This window comes from Mus musculus, chromosome 6, assembly GCF_000001635.26.
Source record: "Mus musculus strain C57BL/6J chromosome 6, GRCm38.p6 C57BL/6J".
NCBI classification, from domain to species: Eukaryota; Metazoa; Chordata; class Mammalia; order Rodentia; family Muridae; genus Mus; species Mus musculus.
Window position 1 is genome coordinate 145,990,412 of NC_000072.6, and position 7,156 is coordinate 145,997,567.

At 47.8% G+C, this 7,156-nt stretch overlaps 1 long non-coding RNA gene across 3 annotated transcripts in view; it reads left to right on the forward strand.

Moving 5' to 3' along the window:
* Positions 1-7,156, forward strand: part of Gm32838 — a 111,371-nt gene that overhangs the window by 21,515 nt on the left and 82,700 nt on the right. Inside the window, exon 3 of one of the 3 annotated variants that reach the window (XR_378160.3) lies at positions 2,026-3,894. The exons of the other annotated variants lie outside the window; for them this stretch is intronic. This is a non-coding gene — a long non-coding RNA (predicted gene, 32838). Of the gene's footprint in view, positions 1-2,025; positions 3,895-7,156 lie in introns of those variants that run through there. 3 annotated transcript variants of the gene reach the window in all.

Consider the following 7,156-nt stretch of genomic DNA (forward strand, 5'->3'; position numbering starts at 1 on the left):
GGAGATCCCTACTGGGCAGTGTGTCCTCTTGTCAGAACACTTGTCAAGAGAGCCAAGACTGCGACATGGAGAACTGACCTTTGTGGACCCTTCTGCCTACATCGTACATGCTTGACCTACGGATCTAGGTCGGGCTCACATCCTACCATACCGCTCACAGTTAAACAGTAACCTGACTAGGTAGTTGGGGATATTTTGTGAATGATACACTACTTTATAGGGTGCAACCATAGAGCCATATGTCCTTTACAGCCACTCAGAGCATAGGGCACCTCCATGCTTGTCACCTGGCTCTGTGATCCCTGGCAAGTGACTTTTCTCCTTGATGAGCAATTCAGAGGCTACACTGGGGTTGCCAGTGCAGGTTGCAGGTTACACTGTGCAAGGGTTGTCAGTATCTTTATTTAGCCATGAACCAGTTCTTCCAACAAGATCAGACATGAAGTTTGACAGATATATAAAACAATGAAGTATAGAATTACCTGGCATGAAGCAGAAGCAAATGATTGATCCTTAGGCTGATCATCTTCCACCTCACTGAAACGAAACCCTCTCTCACACACATATACACATGTACATACACACACACACACACACATACATACATACATACATATGTATACACATATACATGCTCATACACACATACACATACATACATGCATACATACATACATGCACATATACATACACACATACATACTCACATACATGCACACATACACACATATACATACTTACACACACACACACACACACACACACATACACACACACACACACACACACACACAGAGTGAGACACCTTTGAAGAATCTCCAGCAGTCTATTCCAGGGTGATTTTTTGAAAGCTGCAGAGAGCCTTATCTTTCACTTTACAGATAAGGAAATTCTTCCAGGTCTTTCCTGTTCTCTTGTCACAGGTGGACTCAGGTGGCCCCTGAATGTTTGAAATGACTAGCCTGAGGAGGGACAAGCTGTAAGTGTAAAAGGTACAGAGGATGTTAAAGATGTTACAAAGTAGACAAGAATGCAAACTGTCATTGATACATTTTTTAACAAGGCATTTTTAAAATTTTACATTTATTTATGTATTTATGCATGGGAGTGCATGTGTGTCACAGCATGCATGTGGAGTGGATATCAGAGAACGGATTGTATAAGTTGCTTTTCATCTTTCACCATATGTGTTGGAGGGATCAAACTTAGGTCACTGAGCTTGACAGCAAGCACTTTTACCCACTAGGCCATCTCACTGGTTTAATAAGAAATGTAGGGGCTGGAGAAATGGCTCAGTGGTAAAGAGCACGTGTTGCTCTTCCGGGGGAACCTGAGTTTGATAACCATCACCCACATGACAGCTCAAAACCATCTGTGACTTTATTTCCAAGGGATCTGATGCCCTCATCTGACCTCAGTGGACACCAGGCACACACATGGTATATGGAATTACATGCAAGAAAAACCCTCACACACATAAAATAAATGTTAAGACCATTAAAACAAACATACTTAGAGTGTATCTCTCCTGGTCTCTCTAATAGGATCACCTAATTGAAAATTCAAACTTTCCTAAGTGGCTAGCATTCACACTGTCTTGCCTCTAAGGGACATGCCTTGGTGCCAGTTGTAAAAGCCTTCTCCAAAGGTCCCTGGATTGCCGCATTGGTTGGTGGTGGGTCAGGACGCATGGCTCCCAAGTCTGCATTCTTCGCCCCTCTGTTTTTTGTTACTAAAGTACATGAACCAGTGCTCACAGTCACATCCCTGGACAGCATCATTTAATAGAATGGGGTAGGATTTCTTGGCTCTATCAGAGGCAATGCTATGGGAAGAGGAAGGGCCACATCTAAACCCTTGCTTGATTTCTCGCTCCTAGAGAAAGCCGGCAGCCATCTTGGATGCACTCTGGGTTCCCTTACAAACATCCACAGTTCTATTCAAGTTGTAGAGCTCGATGCCTTAGCACTTTTCCCATTTGCCCCCCACCCCCACCCCCATGCCCATGCTCTTCTCTGCTTGCAGCTGCTGTTGGCTTGTGTTTCCAAACCGAGGAGTCTTGCTGTTGTGTCCAGACAAGCTTTGAGCTCCACATTCTGCAGCGTCCGCCTGAGTGGGTCTCCAGGGGCGAGCCACACCACAGCAGCTCCCAATCCCTTTGAATGCGGCACTCTTGCAACTGTGTTTCCCTTCCTCAGAGTCACCTCCTCCAAGCCGACCTCAACTAGCGCAAGTTCTGCTCGAAGGGAAGAGGCCTCCCCTTGCTCCCCAAAGGTCAAGGAAGAATAGCTGCGAGCTCTTCTCTCTAGTCCAGCGAGGCGGGGCCGGAGGGGGAGGGGCAAATGGGTGGCTAGGGTGGGGAAGGAAGAGGTAGAAAATATAAGAAGGAAATGACACACGGGAACATGTTTTTGAAACGATGCTTAGTGCTCTAGCAGAGCTGTCAACTCCTAGAAAGCAGGACCAGGCCTGTACTGGAGAGACAGGAAAGTGGGAAAGGACCATGTCACAGAAGGATGAAGGCTACTGCCCAACCGCAGACAGAAACAAGAAGCTACCACTCCCACTGTCTGCGTTTGTTTATAGCCTCTGCTTTTTCTTTATGACACACATATAGAAGACGTGGTGATGGAGGTAGATGAAACACACAGATACCCAGACTGAGAGAAAACATTTATTAAACTTTTAACCTTCATCCCCAGCTTATAGGAAGCAGAAACACCCAGATGTTGTTTAAGTCGGGGAGTTTCCAGCTTTGCAACTGGCAGAAGGCCAGGCACACCGTCAGCGCGTGGGAGAAAGTGGGTTCTTGAGGCTGTGTCAGAAGTTCCAAGTTTATGAGGCAGTTACAGCTGGATTTAGCTGGTATCTACAGGCTTAGGATCTAATTGTTTCTTTACAGTGCACTTTATCTCGATACAAGTGCACGCGCTAAATCGAGGGTGGTGGCTCTGTTTTCTTAATATTTTTCTGTTTTACATTTTTTTCTCCAATGCAATGATGATACTACAAGCTTCTCTTGGGCTCTACCACATCTGACAGGGCTTAGAATACTGTGGGTGTGTCCTGAGAGGCCCAGGGCATTTTACCGTGTATATTTTGAAAGACATCTTGAGCTTAGACTCTTTTTCCCATAGGAGGACACCCTGGACGACTCTTCTCTAGAAAATGTAGACACCAAAGAATACTGAGAGCTCACACAACTATTTCCAGCTGTGGGATTCTGGAAGACCCATGCTTTCTCCCAAGCCTTGATGTCTCTTTTCTTTTCCCCATCAGGTTGAGTAGAGCACTATTGCCTCCTTCCTTCTTTCCTTGGGGACCATAGCTGGAGGAAGACTCTATCCGCAGACCTTGCACGTCTTCTGAGAACAACCAAGGGAGGCCTAGGTTTCATGCCAGGAAGAACAGCCAATGACCCATGCCCCAGCTTTAGGGTAGTTACAGCATCGCCAAGTGTCAATGTCTGCTCTGCTGCCCCAAATGAAGAGCCCTACACCAGTGGCTCATGCCAGAAATTAGAGCTGAGCCCTCACAACTCTGTAGGTAGTGAGTCTAAGATCCTGATGCCAGCCTGCCGGTTTCTTTGGCAACCCCTCTGCCTGGCTTGCAAATGGCAGCTGCACCCCATTTCTCTGCACAGTCTTCCTTCTTTGATATCTTCTCCTGTAAGGGCTCCAGTCATATTGCATGAGGGTCCCTTCATGACCTTATTTTAACTCTGCTGTTTCTCTAAAGAACCTGAACATGTGGCATCGTAGAGTCAGATGTCAACAAACATGAATCAAGACAGGAATTGGTAAACCCAGAGTGACACTGTGTCAACCGCTCTCAGAAGGCTGGGATCTTTCCGTATCCTGCAGCCCCAGGCTACGGCTGATCCAGTAGTGCCCTTCTCACCTTTTTTTTTTTTTTTTTTTTTTTTTTTAACAAAACTACCCATTTCACCAGCCTTTCTGAGAGTCATAGACCAGTTGTCTCTAGGATCTCAGTCCCTGTGTGTTGGGATGTGTTCTGGAACAATCTTCTTAGAGCCTCCAGCATTGCCAAGCTGGTGCTCAATGTGCTTCTTCATCTGGAATTACCTCCCCTGGTGTCTTAGTCAGGGTTTCTATTCCTGCACAAACATCATGACCAAGAAACAAGCTGGGGAGGAAAGGGTTTATTCAGCTTACACTTCCACACTGCTGTTCATCACCAAAGGAAGTCAGGACTGGAACTCAAGCAGGTCAGGAAGCAGGAGCTGATGTAGAGGCCACGGAGGGATGTTACTTACTGGCTTGCTTCCCCTGGCTTGCTCAGCTTGTTTTCTTATAGAACCCAAGACTACCAACCCAAGGATGGCACCACCCACAAGGGGACCTCCCCCCTTGATCACTAATTGAGAAAATGTCCAACAGCTGGATCTCATGGAGGTATTCCCTCAATTGAAGCTCCTTTCTCTGAGATAACTCCAGCCTGTGTCAAGTTGACACACACCACCAGCCAGTACACCTGGTTATCCTGTGTGGGGAGCGGGTGTGGCGGCAGTCCCAAAGGCGCCAGGGACTGCAGCTAAGTCATATGACTTGCACCTGACTTCCTCATATAAGACACAAACATCTTGAGTGCTGGGCAGGTGTACCAGGATACAGGTGAATCCAGTCTGATGGAGATTTGCCCCTGCTGCCCTGATTAGCTGAAGCTGCGTGCCTGGTGAGGTGGCGTGGCCTGCTGTGCGTGGATGGGAACTGAGAGTATAAAAGAGTGAGAGGCCCAGGGTTCGGGGGAGATATAAACAGGGGAGATATAAACAGGGGAGATATAAACAGGGGAGATATATGGAGAAAGAAGAAACAGGACTGAATAAACGTGTGCAGAAGGATCCTGTAGCAGCGTCGTTCTTCCTGGCCAGTTGGGCGCGCGTAACAGTTGGTGCCGGAAACCCGGGAAGAAAAACTCGGGACGGGACGAGAAGACCTGGGACGAGAAGACCTGGGACGAGAAAACCCGGGAAAAGAAACATCTTCAGGCACGAGTGAAGACCCCCTGCTACAGGGAGGATTCAGAACTGCATAACGGGGAAGAAGTGGTTAATAAAGGTTCCCGTAAAACAGACTGTTGAGAAGGATCCGGCGTGGATTCAGAACTCTTCAGCTGGGGAACGGTACTGATGAAGAGAAAGAAGAAAGATGAAGACTGAATAAACTGCTGTTAGAAGGACTGGTGGTCGCATCGTTCTTGCTGGTCGAGAGCAGGCGTGACAATTGGTGGCCCGTACGGGGAACCGACTCCCCCACCGAGTTCAGAACTTTCAGCAGTCAGTGGTTGCCGGCAGGGTAAGTTCACGGTGAGTGAAACTTGCGACCCCAGGAGTTTAGGAAGGACCTCGATAAAATAGAGGTGAGCATAAAGTTGCCAGGAAGTAGGCACAAAGTAACCCAGGAGTTTGGGAAGGACCTCGGATAAAATAGAGGCAAGCATAAAGTTGCCAGGAAGCAGGCACAAGGTAACGAAAGGTTCCCGGCTTTGGGACAAGTTAAGGTTCCCGGTTTGGGGACAAGTTAAGGAACTATGATAACCTCAGTGTAGTGATCAATAGATCCTCGCTGTGTAGTTATGCTTTTTTCTCCCATTGACCCTTTGTGGGTAGGTCTGATAGTTTTGGTCTTGCTTGTTCTGATATATGGACTCTGTTACTGTTTGAATCAAGAGGCAGTCAAGACAGGTCAGAAAATCCTTATAGAGCAACAAGAAAGTATGTCGGAAGAGGAGAAGGGCTTAAAAAGAAAAAGGAAAAAGAAAGGAGACACAGTGTTATCAGGTGGACAGAAAGGACAAAATAAAAGAGCTGAGGCGGAGGAGGAAGGCGAATTAGCTTCTGCTCCCCCTCCCTATGCCTCCTCGTCAGCCATCTATGGGCAGACCTTCTGTCCGGAGGTCTGGAAAGAGGATAGATTCTCCTTGCTGGGATGTCCTATTTTCACTGATCAAGCTGAATTTGCATGGGATAGAGATATGCTGCTTGATCAAGGTAGATTTGCACAACAACAAACAGGATATCCACTGCAGGTGTTTGAGCAGGTGAATCAGATTGCTATAAGGGCATGGAAATCATTGCCCAACAGAGGGGAAGCTAGTGAAAACTTGACTCTCATATTGACTCCCCAGATGGACACACAGGTGATTGAGGTTATGGTCTCATCACCACGAGGTACTGTGTCCATCTCCCCTGGGGATCGACAGGATCAGGTGTTGACGTGGGCGAGAGGGTCTGTTTGTGTGTTTCCACAGGACCAGACAGAACCTCTTTTCGTGCCGGAGAGATTGGTGAGACGCTGCAAGAATGAGGCTCCTGATCCAGTTGCCCCTGTGGATGTGGTGGATATTCCCACAAGCACAAACGATGGAGCCGAGATGAGAGATCCTTTCGGTATTCCAGAAGCCGATACCAGCTCGACATGACATTCAAATTTTTCCACGCTTTTTGATCCCTGAATTCCCCTTAAAGAGATAGCCCCGCTGGCCATCTATCCCTTGCTTCAGGGAAGATGAGCGGGGATGAGAGCCCTGGGATGTGTGCTTGTTATAGTGTGTGTGTGTTTTGTGTTGGGCACATGTGTTAGGTGCAGAGTGTGCGGTCCGCACTTTCGCCATGGTAGCATAGGCTTTTGCTGCAGTGGAGGCGGGACAATCTCCTCAGATTCGGTTTGCCGCTCTAAAAGAAATTATGCTGCGTTATGCCGTGGGGTGCGAGGCTAAGCACTGCACAGAGGATAGCTTGCTGTTGGCATCCTGTGGAAGGCACGTCTGATTGCATGAAGGTTCAGTGTCCTAGTTCCCTTCCCCTAGGAAAAACGACACGGGAGCTGGCCAAGACCTCTCTGGGTGATGAGCCTAAGGGATGGTTTTGTGTAGGGCCCCTATGCTTGCACACTGGGGATCAGACCTCTACCTTCACCCATGAGGCTTGCTTGCAGCAATTAAGATCTGGCCATAGATTAATCAACATCCTGGCCTTTTGATGCACCTGCCACAAGCAAAACACAATCTCCCCAGGTGTGGCTTGGCATGATAGAGAGGTAGTCAGTGATAAGACTCCCTGGGCATGTCACCAACCTAAGACAGGGATCAAACCAATGCTGTTTGTCACCCAAGGACGGGTAAGGGGCATGGC